The 17503-nt window shown below is 50.6% G+C and overlaps 1 protein-coding gene across 1 annotated transcript in view; it reads left to right on the forward strand.

The window, feature by feature from the left end:
- Nucleotides 1-6659: 6659 nt before the first annotated feature.
- The window catches only part of MAJIN (membrane anchored junction protein), a 30988-nt gene continuing 20144 nt past the window's right edge, over nt 6660-17503 (forward strand). The window contains exons 1-2 of the mRNA XM_045855492.1: nt 6660-6689; nt 9829-9912. The gene's annotated coding sequence lies outside the window, so the exon portion shown is untranslated. The remainder of the gene's footprint in view (nt 6690-9828; nt 9913-17503) is intronic.

Consider the following 17503-nt stretch of genomic DNA (forward strand, 5'->3'; position numbering starts at 1 on the left):
TAGTGGTTCAGTGCCTTCTGGGGCCACAGCTGCCCTGCAGAAGGGAGACTCTTCCCAGGGCACCGTGGGTGTCTGTGTGTGTGTTCATGCAGAATCGCATTCCATGTTAAAGTGTCCGCGGCACCTTGGTTTTCTCAGCCGGCGAATGCTGGAAGCTCCCCAGAGAGGCCAGTCGCAGATCCGTCTGGTATAGGCAACAGCTCGCTCGAGCTCCTGTAGGCTTTTCTCACCGTCTCGGGCTTGTATTTGTCTGGCTGGGGAACAGGAAAGAGACTCCGGGCAGGGTGTCAATAACCCGTGACAGAAGATCGTGTCTCTGTCATACCCAAGCTCTGGGAAGAAAGGCCTGTTTGAGGGCAATTCAATGGGCTGCTTTATTTGGTAATGAGTTCCCTGTCGCTGGGAGCGCCCACACGAGGGAGCACGGCCACCTCCTGGACACTGCACTGCACGGAGCTCTCCAAGGACGTGAAGAACTCGCCCAGGCGCCTGCCGAGGGCACTCCAAGGCCAAAGCTCTATTATTTAAATCAGCACGAAATTTCCTTGAAGGCATGAATTGCTTCCCTCTGCATTGCTCCCCCCACCAAACACACACACCAGTATTTTTCCCTTTTCCTAAAAATTGGCATATACCATGTTCAGCAGGAAATGCAAAAAGCAGGGGAAACATTTATCCATACCATCGAATACTACTCAGCGATAAAAAGGAATGAATTATAGATGCACGTAATAACTTGGATGGAACTGAAGGGCACGCATTATACTGAGTGGGAAAAAAAGCCAATTTCAAAAGGCCACCTACTGTAGGATTCCACTTATGTAGCATTCTCGAAATGATACACTCACAGAGGCGGAGAGCAGACAGCTCAGAGACGCTGGCGGAGCAGCGGTGTGATTATAAAGGGTCGCATTGGCCCTGGCTGGCGTAGTTCAGTGGGTTAAGCGACGGCTGCGAACCAAAGTGTCGCAGGTTTGATTCCCAGCCAGGGTACATGCCTGGGTTGCAGGCCATGACCCCCAGCAACCGCACATTGATGTTTCTCTCTCTCTCTCTCTTTCTCCCTCCCTTCCTTCTCTAAAAATAAATAAATAAAATCTAAAAAAATAAGAGTGGCTGAGAACCTTTAAAAAAAAAAGGGTCGCATCTTCAAGGTGACAGGATATTCTTGATCCGGCAGGTGGTGGTTACACAACTCTGTGCGTGTGCTAAGATGACACGGAACTGCACCACACTTACAGCGATGACGACTTTCCGGCCTTGATGTTGTGCGAGTCCGGTAAGACGTAGTCACTGCTCTACAGGACCTGTCTGTACTGCCTTTACAGTACCTCGTGAATCTTTATTTCAAAATTTAAAAGAAAATGAAAAGCATAGAAAACCCCACTGTCAACACTGCAGCCAGCATATTTCCTGTGAATTATTTTCTTCACACACCATCACACTGTACATACATTTGGCATCCTGAAATTTTCTCTTAATAGATGTTATAGGCACTTTTTAGGTCAGTAACTGCTCCACAAAACAATCCCTTTCACAGTTGCGTAACAGGCCAAGTTCATGGGGATGTCATCATTTACATAAACAGCCATTCCTTGTTGAACACTTGTGCTGTTTCCAAATTTTTTTTTACCACTATAAATAGCCTCCTAATGAATATCTTTGTGCAGAAATGGTTAACCACATTTTGAATTCTTTTCTTAGGCTAGACTTTCATTAAAGCAATTAAAATAGTCTTGTTTATTTTTAAAAGATTTTATTTATTTATTTTTAGAGAGAAAATTTAAAAACATTTTAAACATTTAATTTTTTTTTTTAATTTTACTCATCTCTAGAGAAGGGAGGGAGAAAGACAGGGAGAGAAACACTGATGGGTGAGGGAAACATAAACTGGTTGCCTTTCACGCACAGCCAAACGGGGAGACCTGGCCCACAACCTTGGCGTGTTCCCTGGCTGGGAACTGAACCAGCAACATTTTGGTTCACAGGCCAGCGCTCAGTTGGTTAGCAGGCCGGTGCTCAAACCACTTAACCACCAGACCAGCCAGGGCTAGTCTTGTTTATTTTTAAAGGGGAAGCCAGTTGTCACGCTGTGAGTCCCGTCACGCGAGCCCTATGGAGAACTGCGACAATGAGGAACTGTGGCCCCCGGCCACCAGCCAGCCCCAGCTCGCCAGGCACGTGAGTGCGTGTTCTGAGAGCAGCCCCTGCAGCCCAGTCCAGCCTTCAGGTGACTGCACCCCGACCTGCATCCTGATTGCACCCTCGTGAGGGACCCCGACTCAAAACTATGCAGCTGCCTACCCCCAGAAACTGCATGTGAGATAAACATTGATCATGTTAAGCCATGAAGTTTTGGTGGGGGTGTCACACAGCAATAGATAATGAATACGAGCAGCTGGCCAGGCGATGGGGAGGATTCACACGGCAGGGAGAGAAGTCCAGACGAAGGGAACAGATAGAACATAGAAGGAGCGAGAACAAGAGAGAGGACGCCTGTGGGTCTGGAGGAGGCCAGGCCTTGGGCGACCATAACCCAGCTGCTGGGCTGCCTCTTCCGGCCAGAGCGCCCCACGGCACAAGGGGACTTGACCTAGCCCTGCAGCAACACCCGAGGGAGGCTGAGACCGGGGAGGACAGCCACCGAGGTCGCAGGCAGCGCTCACTACATCGGAGCTCTGAAAGCCCCTTCGGTTTGAACAGTGCTCCAGCGAGCTCCAGGGCCCCCCCCGGCCAGGGCCCAGGGGGAGGGGAAGGAGCTAGCAGGGACTTAGCTAAGACCCTCATCTCCATCAGGAACTGGCAGATGCCATGGGCAGCAGTGACAAGGAGGAGAGACACACCACGTTCCTTTTCTGACTGTCACTTACTGTGTGGTCTTAGGCAAATTATTTAACGTGATGGAGCCCGTGTGCTCAGCTGTACAGACACGACCCATGACAGAGCTTACCTGGCGAGGCCGGGTGCAGGCTACGTGGGGTGGTGCCTGGGGAGGCCCCTCGAGGGCCCGGGACACGCTCACACTTGGGGTCTGTTCATTCCATTTATTTTTCCTGGGCAAAGACGGGGGCGGGGAGGCGAGTGGATGAACGCGGTTACAAGAAGGTGGGCTGGCCTGGCTCACAAGTGTCTGGGACCCGCTCTGGATATCAGTTTTGGCAGCTCACAAGCAAAGCCAGGTCTCTGGGAGGAGAGGCCTTGGTGAGTCATTGCTCTGAGTCAGGGGCCAGGGCCTGCGGCTGCCCTGGGAGCGGGGAGTAGAGCAGACACTTCAAACAGGAAAGCAGAGGAATAGTCCGTAAGCTCGTGAAAAAGTGCTCAGCAATAAGACACTGCTCCACCCCCACCCCCGCTGGAGCAGAGCAAGGAAAACTGGCGGAGGACACCAGGTGTGGCGAGGACTCGCGTGCGTCTCTGGTGAGTGCGCGAAATGGGACGATCGCTTTGGAAAAAGGTCTACGCGATGAAGCATACGTCTCTCTGACGACACGCGGATTCCACCTTTAGGCATTTACGCAAGAGAAGTTAAAACGATGCCCACAAAAAGACTTGCAAAGTGTTCGTAGCAGATTTATTCTTACTATTCAAAAAAAATACATAAAGCCCAGGTGGATGAGTAAATTGTGGCCTATTCATATAACAGAAGATTCCTTAGCAATGAAGGGGAACAAACTGTGCGTGCTCATGCAACCATATGGGCAGCTCTCAAAAATACGACGCTGCGTTGAAGAAGCAGCTTTACACAGCATGGCACGCATGATGTGCTTCCATTTACATGACGTTCTAAAACAAGCAAACAATCTATGATGGGAAAAAACTGAAGACAGTGGCGCCCTGCATGGCGGGGTGGAACCGGGGCCCGGGGTTCCCTGGGGAGGGGCACGAGGGGCCAAGGGGGCGTGGTGCTGGCGGCCCACGTCCTGCCGGGGGTTCGGGTGGGCGGGGACAGTGCGTGCCTCTGACAGAACTCAGCAAATGCACACTTGAGAGGTGGGCATCCCGCTTTGTGTAAATTTTATCTCCAGAGGAAAAAAACTGGTCAGTCAATGTTGATGTTTATTTAACGATGTACCTGATGAAGTATTTAGAGGGATGTATATCTGCCACTTCTTGGAAATGCCTCAAAAAATAATGGATGGATGGATGGGTGGGGATGTGGTGAAGCAAGTGGAATTCAATCGTAATGATGGAGTCCAGGAGAGGAGTGTACAGGTTTTCAGCATGTTTGAAGATTTTCATGATGATTTTTAATTTATGCTTTAAGATTTTATTTGTTATTACTTTTTAGAGAGGGAAGGGAGGGAGAAAGAGAGAGAGAAACATCAATGTGCGGTTGCTGGGGGCCGTGGCCTGCAACCCAGGCATGTGCCCTGACTGGGAATCGAACCTGCGACACTTGGATTTGCAGCCCGAGCTCAATCCACTGAGCTATGCCAGCCAGGGCTGATTTTTTATTTTTAATTTTTTGCATCTACCACTTTATTATTACTTTCTTTTTAACCCTCACCCAAGGATATATTTTTATTGATTTTTAGAGAGAGAGGAAGAAAGAGACTAAGACAGTGAAAGAATCATTGATGTGAGAGAGAAACATCCAGCAGTTGTCTCCCGTACCTAACCCGCAGCTCAGGTGCGTGTCCTCAGCTGGATCCAAACCCTCAGCCTTCTGTACATGAGATGACCCTCAACCAACATAGCCCCCCCGCCAGGGCTACATTTATCAGCTTACTATAAGTGATCCTAACCAATAGACAGATAAAGAGGTACAAGGGAGAGGTCAGGCAAGGGTCCCGTGCACGGGCACTTCTGTCTCCAAGACATTGGGGTGCACCACCCTCCCCACACACGGATGTACTCACCAACTCCAAAGCTCAATAATTTTTGATAGGATTTATTTATTTATTTTTAGAGAGGGAAGGGAGGGAGAAAGAGAGAGGGAGAGAAACATCAATGTGTGGTTGCTGGGGGCCGTGGCCTGCAACCCAGGTATGTGCCCTGACTGGGAATCGAACCTGCGACGCTTTGGTTCACAGCCCGCGCTCAATCCACTGAGCTACGCCAGCCAGGGTCAATAATTTTTAAAAATCAAGACAAAAATCACTTGGGATCCTTGGTACAAATGCAGATCGCTGCCTACCCTGCAACGTCCCCCGCCCCGGGAATGTGACTCCCTGAGCTGGGACTGGGACCCACTGCCTAGAACAGGTTCCAGGGAGGATTCTCGAGCTCCCAGGGTGCTCAGCTTCCCAGCTGGGGCCACACACCAAACCCTCCCAGGGAGCGCTCTTCTGAAGGGGTCTCCCAGGCTCTCTCTCGCCTCCTTCTTGAGGTCCTCTGCTTCCCGGCTGCGGCAGCCCCCACTTGCAGGAATCAGCTCTCATCACCACCTGTGCAAAGGCCCCCACGGTCTGAGCTGAACCCAGACAGACTCTGGGGCCCCTTTAAGCCGCCCTAGTCCATCCCATGCATCGCCTCTCTAAGCTCTACAAGGCTCACACCTGGGTGCTCATCAAGTTTCACAGCCCTGCTATGACCCAGACACCCAACAGGCAAAGGGGGACAGGTAACTGGCAAACCAAATGGTAGTCTCCACCCTTTGGAGACACCCCAATTCCCCACCCCAGGCCCACTCCCAGGGCTACCTCTCTAAGCCTGATCGGTACTCCCTGAGGCCCTGCCAGGCCAGCCTCTGGCCTCCAGCCTCCCCATCTCCAGGCTGAGGCATGTTGTCTGGCAGGTAATTGGCCCCGGAAACCCAAAGGGAGGTGGGGGGAGGGGGAGGGGGCTCAGGGAAGGCAGAGCGCAGGTGCCACAGGAGGTGCAGCTGTTTTAGATTAAGTGGCTCCTTTCCCGGGGCCTGGGAGACCTGAGCCGCAGAGGCCCAGGGAGCAGCTGATGTCAAGGGAGACAAGACCCCATTCTGACCCTCATGGGAGACGGCAGGTCTGCCCACGAGTTACCCTAAGAGCTGCGGTGACGCCCCAACTCCTGGAACTCCACTCTTCCTTCCTACATCCGGGGCTTTTTCACAGCACCTGCTAAGGACTTGTTCTGTCCCCTGGGGTTCTCCAGTGGGACCGTTCAGTGGGAGGGAAGCCAGATAAGGAGTCCATGTGACCAGTCCCCCTCCCTCCAGAAGCCCCAGGGAGTCCCTGGGAGAAAAGGATCCGGAGAGGCTACCGCAACCCCCAGCTCCAGCTCAAAGCAGGTGGGACTTGAAGGGAATCCCCTGAAGGGCCCCGCGGTCAGGTGATTGTGATAAACTGCGGCGATGACAGCCCATGACAATGCCCAGCCCGGGCTCGCTCCAGCAGGAGAAGCGCCAGAATCGGAACCACAGGCACATCCGTGCTTCTCTGAGTGTGGTCCCACCGGCAGCAGCTGGCAGCAGCGGCGTCACCTGGGAACTTACTTGGCAGGTTTGGCAGGTCCCCTCCTTCCCAGACCTGTGAATGGGGAGGTTGGGCGAGCGGCCCCTCGAGGCCTCTACCTGACTCTAAAGCCCACTCGGTGGGAGAACTCAGGCTCGATCTGATGGGCTCGGGAGTGGGGCTGCCTGGAAGACTTCCCTCTCTACGAATTCCTTCACGCTCATCAAACATTTATCATGTGCTAGGCCCCATGTCAAGCCTCCCGAGGAGCCCAAAGTGGGGAAAATTCCAGTTCCTGCCCTGCAGGCAGGCTGACTGGTGAGTACAAGTTGGGGCAAAGAGCCCAGGAGGGAGCCAGTCTTCCTGGATGTGGGGATTAGAGAGGGCTTCCCGGAGGAGGTGGCCTTTGAACTGGGCCCTGAAGGATGAGTCAGAATCAACAAGCACCCTGGCTGGTGTGGCTCAGTGGACCGAGCACCAGCCTCAAAGCTGAGGGGTTGCTGGTTTGATTACCAGTCAGGACACAAGTTCAGGTTGCGGGCCAGGTCCCCAGTTGGGGGCTCACGAGAGGTAGCGGACTGATGGAGCTCTCACACATCAATGTTTGTTTCCCCCCCCCCCTCTCCTTTCCCCTGTCTCTAGAAATAAAATAAATAGATACAAATTTTAAAAAATCAACAACCAGGCAAGGAAAGCACCAGACACAGTCTTCTAAAACCAAATCTAACTTTTAAAAGCATCTGGTTGCTTTTGGAATAAAGTGCCCGAGCACAAGCTTCTCCACAACCCGGCCCCTCTCTCCTTCCTCAGCCCCACCCCCTGCGTTCCACGCCTCCATTCACACGTCTGAGCACGACGGAACTTCTCTCACACACGGACTCGCGCACACAGCACGCCCCTGCTCGTTGCCAGGCCTTTGCTCATGCCGTCCCTTCTGCTTAGAATGCCCTCTCTGTGTCTTGTAGTCTAATGCCTACCTGTCCTTTCGGACTCACTTCAGGTCTTCCTCCTCCAGGAAGCACTCCTGACTGCCGGCTGAATACGTATCATCCTCCAAGTTCCCCAAGGCCTGGAACACCGGTTCATCGGTGCCCTCACTGCACTTTATTTAAAAATCTGCTTCATGTTAATCCCCCTGTTAGAATGTGAAATTCTTTTTTTTTTAAGATTTTATTTATTTATTTTTAGAGAGGGAGGGGAGGGAGAGAGAGAGAGAGAGAGAGAGATCAATGTGTGGTTGCTGGGGGTCATGGCCTGCAACCCAGGCATGTACCCTGACTGGGAATCGAACCTGCGACACTTTGGTTCTCAGCCCGCGCTCAATCCACTGCGCTATGCCAGCCAGAGCTAGAATGTGAAATTCTTGTAAATAGGCATCTTCTTTAACTTTGTGACCCAAGGGCCTACAGGGCACAGAGCCCGCTGTGCAGTGGGCTTTCAATGAATAATCATTTAGCGAAGGAAAGAAGGGAGAATGTTCGAGGAGGTCCAGGACAGAACAACAGCAGGAGGGATGAAGAGTCTGACAGGGCGCGCATCTCACAGGCAAAGACACAAAATGCTTTCCTCTGCATAAAACCTGGAACGGAGGAGACGGTGCTTAGCAGCCAGGAGCCTCCCGCCGCCTGCGTGCTGGCCCGACAAGCCTGGCATGTGTGCTTTGAGTCCTGTCGTCATCTGCCGAGCGTAGCTGCTGAAATGTCCCAGTGAGTCGAGCCAAGTGCGAATCCAGATAAAGCCTCCTTAGCACTGTAAGTTGGTTTCTGAGTTGGAGTAAAGGCTTGTGAATTCTCAAGAACCCCGAGGGTGCATGGAACATGCTCAGTATCATTAATCACTAGGGAGATGCAAATTAGATATACACCTAGACACCATTAACATCTATTAAAATGGCAAAAAGTCTAAAAACGGAATATTCCGAGTGCTGGCAAGGATGCAGAGCAAGTGAAACTCTCCTACTCTGCCAGTGGGGGTGCGCAGTGGTACAGCTCCTCTGGACAATAGGTTGGTAGTTTCTTATGAGGTTAAACACACGCTTACCCTGTAACCCAGCAATCCCGCGTGTAGATAAGACTTGAGAAGTATGAAGACTGCAGTTCGCACAACCCCCCAGTACCTGAGCACTTACAGAAGCTCATTTCAAAATCACCCTAGAGTGGAAACAACTCAAGTCCGTACACAGGTGAATGCTAAACCCGTGGGGGTCTCTCCACACCATAGGCTCCTACTCACTGACAGAGAGGAGCGAACCACTGATAGCAACAACATGGGTCAATCTAAATGCATGATGCTAAGAGAAATAATCCGATTCTGAAAGGTTATACGCTGTATAACCCCGTTCATAGAACATTCCGGCAAAGGCAACGCTTCAGAAATGGAGAACAGATTGCCGGGGATCAGGTGGGAGGAGGGTTTGACTACGAAAGGGCAACCTGCGTGGGACATTTTTTGAGTGATGAAATTGCTTTCTATCCTAATCTATGCATCTGTTAAAAAATGTTACACACCCAAAACAGTGAGTTGTACTATATGCAAATTTTTACCAAAATTTAATACTAGTTTACAGAAAAAAAAAGAATCCCCAGGGATAAGGCAGTCACCAGAGATGGCACTGTCACCCATCGTCTTATCTGTGGTGGCCATCTCTGGTCAGCCCACATGCCCCTCCTGGGTGACTCACTAATGCAAGCTCCAGGTCCGGCTAATGCTCCAGGTGATGTCACGGCACTGATACCGCTGCCCCCCCCAAACAATTCTACCATCTACTCTGACCTCAGTGTCATCTCCAGGATGGCAATGGACTTCGCCTTGTTCACCAAGGTATCCCCAAGGGCCTAGAACAACGCTTATGCAGCGTGGGGCAAAACTTGGAGTCGATTCCTGTATTATTTATTAATTATTATATTATTTACCGTATGAACAACTGCCAACCTGTTTTTGCCCCACCCTGTCTAGGACAGCTGTGTGTGTTATGCGCCATTGACTCGGCGCTGACTGCTGGTGACTCCGTGAGTGAGTGACGCCCACAGCGTCCGGTCCTCAGCAGCCCTGCTCGGCTCCCGTAGACTCCCGCCTGTGGCCTCTTCCATGGAGCCGATCGGCTCATGTGTGGCCTTCCTCTTCTGCTGCTGCCGTCTATCTTTCCCAGCATTGTTATCTTCCCCTGCCTTCTCACCATGTGCTCGAAGTAGGACAGCTTCAGTTTGGTCATTTTTGCCTCCGGCAATGTGTCCAGCTTCATTTGCTGCAGGACCCACGTGTGTGTCTTTCTGGTGGTCCAGGGTGTCCATGGAGCCCTCCGCCAACGCCATATTTGAAATCAATCAGTTTCTCCCCTATCGGTCTTCCTCGATATCCAGCTTTCACACCCATACATGGTCACCGGGGATATGAGAGTGCGGATGACCTTAGACTTGGTTCCTTATGACACATCTTTGTTTTTGGTGATTTTCCCTAGTTCCCGCATTGCTGTCCTGCCGAGTCTCAACCTTCTCTCAATTTCTTGACTGCGGTCTCCATTTGAATTGATGGCTGAACCAGGGTAAGCTAATCTGTAACAGCTTTCGATGTCTTCATTGTCTATGTTAAAGTTGTATAATTCTCCTATGATGTTCAAATGTTCTAATCCCAACAAGAATATGTCAACAGACATGGAGACAAAACCATGACCTACAGACTGGAAACGTTAAGTGTACATCCCAATTCTCAAGAAAAGGGTGCCAAGGAGTGCAGTCACCATGGTGTTCTAATTTCCTGGGGAAGTAAAGCGATGCTCGAGGTGATGCAACAAGGGCTCCTATGTTGCGTGGGGCAAGAAGTATCGGACGTTCAGGGTGGATACAGAAAAGGAACAGGCACTTGAGATCCAGTTCATTCATTGGATACTGGAACATTCATTGGATACTGGAGTGCTCTAAAGAATTCAGCCCTGGCTGGTGGGGTTCAGTGGACTGAGCACTGATCTATGAACTGAAAGGTTGCTGGTTCGATTCCCAGACAGGGCACATGCCTAGGTTGTGGGCTAGGTCCCCAGTTGGAGGCGTGCAAGAGGCAACCAGTTGATGTTTCTCTCCCTCTTTTCCGAAATCCCTCTCTCCACTCTCTCTAAAAATAAACAAAATAAATGAAATCTTTAAAAAGAAAGAAATTCAGAGGGTTAGTCTATGTTTATAGACCACAGTAAAGCCTGTGACTGCCTGGATCATGAAAAGCATTTAGCTGTCCTGAGGTGTAACCTCTGTCTCGGACAGGAAGCCACTGTTAAAACAGAATATGTAGAGACAGGATGGTTTCCTGTAGGTGAAGGTGTCAGACAAGGGTGTGCTTCATCTCAGGGGTCCCCAACCCCCGGGGCCAGGCCACGGACCAGGGGGGGAACTCACCTGAGCCCCGCCTCCTGACAACCCCCGCCCCGACCCCTGGTTAATGGGAAAAACAGTCCCCGGTGCCAAAAAGTTGGGGACTCCTGCTTTATCTCCTTATTGGTTTGTTTAATATGTTAGCAGAACATATGCAAAAAGTTGGGCTAGACTCAGAGGAAGGAGAAGTGGAAATTGGTGGAAGGAATATCAATATCCAGTAACAGTTGCTCAGTGGATAGTTGTTGACGGAGTAAATATTTGTTATCCATTTATCTCACGGCCTCCAAACTCCTGAATTCATGCTGGTCGCTTGAATACTCACCGCAGCCCCTTCTCCAATAATGCCACTCCCTGCCACTCCTCTCCTGGAATTTTGGCACTTCATATTCCTGCTCGGTGTTGGCTCTGCCCCTCCTCTGGCCCAAGGGTCTCCTGAGGTCTCAGGTGAGAATTTCTCCCTCTTCCTCCTGATGCATCCCATTATGGCCCTTCAGCCAGAGCCCCAGTGGAAGCAGCCCTGGCCTCATTGCAAACAGTGACAGTCAGCACAGGGCTGCCACCCTCCCCAAGCAGGAAGGAAGTGCCAGTGGGCCACGTGGACTGAGAGGGAGACCACCTTGGGCTCCCACCTCTCCACAGCAGCGTGTGTTTGTGTCTGCCGAGAGGTATTTGTTGTTGTTGTTTTTCCCCAGGGAGGTACTTTGGTTCAATCTCACTCAGTCAGTCAAAGTGTCTGTGTGGCCCTGGCCGATGTGGCTCAGTTGGTTGGAGCGTAGTCCTGTAGACTGAAAGGCTGCAGGTTCGATTCATAGTCAGGGCACATACCCAGGTTGTGGGTTCGATCCCCAATCACCCCAGTCAGGGCATGTATGAGAAAGCAACCAATCAATATTTTTCTCCCTCATCAGTAGTCCTATCTCCTTCTGTCTCTCTAAAAGCAATGAAAAAAAAAATGTCCTCAGGGATGTTCAGTCATTTGGTTTTGTAATAAAGCCCTCTGGTTCAAATCCTCGGGCTTTCTGCCTATGTCCCTCCAGGTTGGTTGACACTGAAAACTATTTGTAATCAAACAGTGACTATTTCCTCTGTCCTTCACATCTACCAGGGCTTGCCAACATTTTTAAATCGAGAGATTTTCCATGAAAATAAGATCTTGCACTACCAGACCACTCCTCCCGCAGGCCTCCCTTCAGTGGGGGGCTGGACTGCAGATGCCTCTAAATGGGGCAGATGCCCTGCTGAGGTCCAGTTCTCTCCCTCCCTCTCCCACTTCTTTCCTTTCTTTTCCTGCCTTGCCTTCCCAAGGCTCTAGGAGCACCGCCCAGTAGTAGGTGCTTAGCTGCCCAAAGGATGGAAAGACATACAAGTGTCAGTCTTGAAGGAGTTTACAACCTAGAAATCGCTGAGGTAAGAATACCCAAACCTGCAGAGAATTAGGAGTTTATTTTAGCCAAACTGGCAACAGTGGAGGAGCCAGATCTCAACTGCTTTGGAAAATAAGTTTATGCATTTGAGATTAAGGAGGGAAAAGGAAAGACTACATGAGAGTAGGAAGGGGGTTGGATTCCAAGATAGTTAAACAAGATTAGGTGCTCTCTTGAGGGTGGTTAGGTTCATTTCAATGGAGTGTTAACCTAGATGCCTAGAAACAATGGACAGTGCTTGCTAAGGCACAGCAAAACCTTTTACTAAAAATGTTCTACGCCTGGGGTGGGACTACTTGCAACAAACTGTCCTGTTAACGATTTATTATCAGATCACCCTGTGAGGTTGCTTTCCCTAGAAACCCTTTTCTACCCACAGCACGTGGAGGAGGGTTTTAAAGTGGGGTGGGTAAAGGGTAGGGGAGGCATTCCATGGAGAAGAAACAGGGCTAAGGTGGAAGCAGGAAAATGCGGACTGTAGGGATCAGAGTTTCCCCCAGAGGGTATCTCCCAAGTGGGTAAGGTCCATTATCAGGAAGGCAGCACCCCCAGCACCCGCAGTCCTACCAAGATGCGGAGCCGCATCACTTAATTCACAACATGGTCAGAATTTGACCAGCAGGAAGTGGAAGGGAAGGTGCTGGGCATTGGAATCACATAGATCCCTGATTGAGTCCTTGGGCCTCTAGCATTCGCTCCTGCTTCCACGCCTGTTTAAAACTGGGATATGCCTAACTGCTTTACAGCACGGCCTTGAGGATTAAAGGAGAGCGTGAAAAGTGCCTGTACCATGTTCTACACACAGTAGGGGTCTGCCAGTAGGAGTTCTGGACTTGACTACGCCAGACACATAGTCAGCGCAACATGAACAATTGGTGCATATGGCCAGGGAACTGCTGAGAGGCACCCAGCATCTCAGCTCTGGCAGGTGCAGCCCAAGGCTCGCCCTGGGCGTCGGCCTCGCGAGACCCTTAGACGAGGTCTCTCCAGTGCGCATGCGTAAACCCCTGCCACGCAGTGAGCGCGAGCCCAGTGGGCGGGGCAGAGGTGCACATCTGCGCAAGCGCAGAAAGCCCTATGGGCAGGGCGAGAAGTGGCGCCGCACGTGTGCAGAAGGCCTGGCGGGCTGGAGTCTCGAGCAGAGAGCGCGGGGAAGAGGATGAGCGAGTCTTGTAGCCGGGCCTCGTTCGAAGTCGGCGCCCTCGTTTCTCAGCGAGCACTGCCTAGTGAGTAGTCCTGTCGAGGCCACTTTTCTGAGGCGCGGAGAGCCATCAGTGTGGGAGAAAGGGCCTGGCTGAGCCCGAGAGGTCCTTGGGTGTGAGGTAACGGCCCCAGCGGCCTGGTGCTCGGGTTTGTTCCGCCTTCCCACGCACCAGGGAGATTTCCGGTCTGGCAGCTCCTCACCACCCCGCCGCTGGCGTCTAACGTAACCTCGCCGGCACTTGGGCCCGTTGGGACGCCCAGCGCACCCTTTGCCCAACCACAGTGCCACGGGGATCTCCGTGGCCTGGTGCTCGGGTAGCCGCGGCGTGGATCGAGGGAGAGCTGCGGCGGGCAGGAGGGGCCTTGGCGTGCGGTGGGCTGGGTTGGCCCAGGCGAGGTCTGTGCTGGGCCCGGGCGATCCCCTCCACAGGCCGCTGAGCAGCGCGGAGGGAGAGAACCCAGGCCGCCCGGCCCACCGCACAGCTCGGGTGGTCGGAGGCTGCGGGCCCTGCGCCTCACCCTCTGAACGACTCTCTGTGTGTCCAAAATGTCTGTTCTGATCTACAGCCCCAGCGGTGACCCAGGCTTGGTAGTTGCCGTGAAAACAAGATTTCTTCCATGGAAGCGTTTCTTATCACATCATGTCGTAAAGATTGGAATGCGTTTCTAGTTTGCAAATGCCTGGTTGGACCGCGGAAGTAAATATGAGTCACAGTACTTGGGGAGAGATCCGCTCAGCCCCTCGGGTTCTTGAATCGTGGCATGTGGGGACAGGGACGGGCAGGTTTGAGAAATGTACCTTGATGCACATCCTCAACTTTTCTGAACGTTAGCGCTCTCACCTGCACGTCCGCAGGGGCAGACCTGCCGCGGTAGCCCACGGTCTGCCTGGATTCTCCGTCACCGGGGATCTCACGGGCGCCTCCATGTAAGGACTCAAACCTTCCCCTCACAACCTGAACTTGCTAAGGCTCCTTTTTATAGAGGTGGCGTGTTTACTTTAATCCTAGTTCAAGCAACCAGGAATGGTCGTCGTCTGTCCCTCACCCCAGCAAGTCACCAAATCGTGACATCTTCCTAGACATTTTCCAAACCAGGTGCTTATCTTTCATTACCCTAGACGGCTATCGGTTTCTGCCTAGAGCCACAGAAGTCACCTAGCTGGTTCGTTTTCATCTGCTCTTGTTCCGGGTTCCGGGTTATTCCCACATTACAACCAGAGGGGTTTTTGTTTTTTTTTTTTTTTTGGTTTGGTTTGGTTTTGTTTGTAACTTAGATCTATGTGGTCACATCCTTTCTTTTATATTCTTCATTGCTCTTTCCTATTGCTCTTAGGAAACACTCCACAGTTCATAACCTGGCCTGTAAGGAATGTCCTCATTCCTTCTTTACCTGTGCTTTCTCCCTGAATGTTCCAAAAGCTTCAAATGCCATGGAAACACTAGTGACTCAAAGTTTTATTTCCATCCCTTGCTCACTAGGATACCACCCCTCTGCGTATCCATGGAGCTGTCTAACAGGCCTCTCCAACTTAACCAAAGCAGAACTATTGATTGCTTTCTGCGAATCTCCACCCCTGACATCCTTCCCCATCTCAGTAAGGGGTATGTACCAATATCCACCTCACAGCAAAAGCCAAAGTAAGCGACATCCTTGATTCCCACAGCTAGTTCATCTGTCTAAAATATACCTCAAATCCAACTGTTCTCCAACTCCTAAGACCCCAAAGTCCAGATCAGCAACACCTTTCTTCTGGACGGCTACAAAAGCTTACTAACTGGTCTTTTTGCTTCTGCTGCTGTACTTACAGCTCGTCATCCTCTCAGCAGCCAGAGTGATATTCCTAAAGCACAGATCGTTTCTTTCCTTTTGATAAAACGCTTAGCATAAAATCGGAGCTCCTGACGATGGTCGGCAGGCCCTATGTGATCTGGCTCCTGCCTGTCTCTCTGCCTTCATCTCCGCCACTCTGTCGTCTTTCTCTGTGTTCCAGCCACACTGACCTTTCTGTCCATTAATTCACCTGTCACCGGGCATCCGTGCTTGCTATTTTTTGCCGCTTGGAATGCGTTGCCCCTTGACTTTGCATGGTGGTTTCACTTTCCATTAGGGCCTCACCTGGGTCGGGTTCTCTTCTGAAAGGCCTTTGCTGGCCACAGCGGCTGAAGCAGCCTCCCAGCCACTATTATAAAATCCTATTTTATTTTCTTCATAGCACGTAGGAGTATTTCAAATTACGTTCATTTATTTATATGTTTATTGTTGCTCTGCACACCTCCTGAAGTGTAAGCGCTTAAAGACGGAGTCATGTTTCTCTTTTCACTATATTTCGTCCGTGCTCAGAACGGAGCCTGAGGCTCTCAAGTGCCTGCTGGCTGACGTCACTTGCGGGCTTGCGTTACAGAACTGCCCTCATGTCCACTGTGTTCCTCTGGGTTACTACGCTTCCCTCTTTTGAAAATGCCATGCTGCTCCCAGCCGAGGACCCCTGCATCTGCTCTTTCCTGTGCCCACCGCAGCCCCCACACCTACTCTTAATTTGCGCATGCCTAACTCATACTCACCCTTCAGATGGTGAGTCACTCAGAGTGGGCTCCCCCCCACTTCCACCCTGGGTTAGGGTACTCCAGGTTAGGTTATGTCCCACACCACCCTATCCTTTTCTTTGGTTTGAGTCGTTACAGTTAAAATCATCTGTAAATTTTTGTAGGCAGGGACCAAGTTTTTATTCTTCCCCACTTTATTCCAGACTTAGTTTCTGGAACATAGTAGACATGCAAATATTTGGTTGAATGAACACCATTTTGAGAGAATCAAATCAGGTAAAGAGTAGAGCAGTTAGCATGGAGTGTAAGGTGGCTGAATTTGCCTTGCCTACTTGAACGGAATTTTTTTGGATCTTGTGAGATAGAGATGGGAAAGCATTGTATAAACTGAAAGTGCTTTATAAATATGAGGGGTTTGTTTTTATTTTCCTAAGTTCTATTCACAGTCATATCCCTACGGTTTGATGGTCTTTCAAAGTACCAAGTGTTTTGTTTCCCGGCCACAATACTGTTGGACCAGGTGGGGAGATGAAATACTATTCTGTTGCTTTTCCATAATAAGCAACACAGTCCTGGACCTGTTTACCAAAGGTGGTTTTTCCGTTAGCTTTCATGACGGTTAAGATGGGAGTGGAAGAGGCACTTAGGTGCAGAGAATAACTTAGAGGGCGACTTAGACATTTATCTGAGTCTGCAGAGCGGTCTACTAAGGCCTTTAGATTTTCCTTCAGGGCACCTTCCTGCCTCTCTGTTCGGAGGTTAGTTACTCCTTTCTCCCGGACAAAACAGAACCTGACACAGTTCCAAGGGCAAATCTATTCCTGAACAAATGCCAGGAGCATTTTAAAGAGTGTGCCTTACCAAAACGCATAGGAAGAAACCTAGAGAAAGCGGATGACATCAGTAAGCAGGGAGGTGTCCTGGGAAGCCTTAGGTCAGTCCCTTCCTGTCCCATATTGTAACACTTTGTTTTTTAAAAGGCTGTTCTTTATTGAGTGACCTATGCGTAGAGCAATACAGTAAGCAATTATACATGCATTATTTCATTAACCGTTCTAATCACCCTGTAAGGTGATCAGGGAAACCCAAAATAGTTCCTTTTGAAAATAGAACTTGAAAAAGAAAAGGAAAAACAAACCAAGAATCTCAAAAACAAAATGAAAGGAGAGCTTGAAGACAAACAAATGTGGCTGTTACCGTTTATACTATAAGATATCGTTCTGAAAACCTTTCAGTTAAAAAATACTAGATTTTGGCTTGATCTCTACCCAGATTCAGTTTGCCTTGAATCATCCAGAGTTACGAGAGCGACTTTTTGAGTTCTGTTATAGTTTAATGAAACGACTGGCCGACTAATGTGTTGTAGCTGAAAATGCGTGGGCCAAGGGAGTCAGCAGTTCTGGGGGGCTAGTCCTGGTTCTGTGCAGAGTCACGTGACTTTGTGACCGTTACTTCTGTGGTGACGCACTCCCCTCTTGTCCCGCTGCAACAGGGCAGTACCGTACAGGCAGCCATAGACCTCTGGTTGGAAATACAGACTTCCGGCTGTTTTGTGGCCCACATTCACCAGTGGTCACAGAGCAAATGTATTTTTGAAC

Source organism: Phyllostomus hastatus, unplaced genomic scaffold (assembly GCF_019186645.2).
Source record: "Phyllostomus hastatus isolate PE091 unplaced genomic scaffold, TTU_PhHast_1.1 phas_scaffold_11, whole genome shotgun sequence".
Classification (NCBI taxonomy): domain Eukaryota; kingdom Metazoa; phylum Chordata; class Mammalia; order Chiroptera; family Phyllostomidae; genus Phyllostomus; species Phyllostomus hastatus.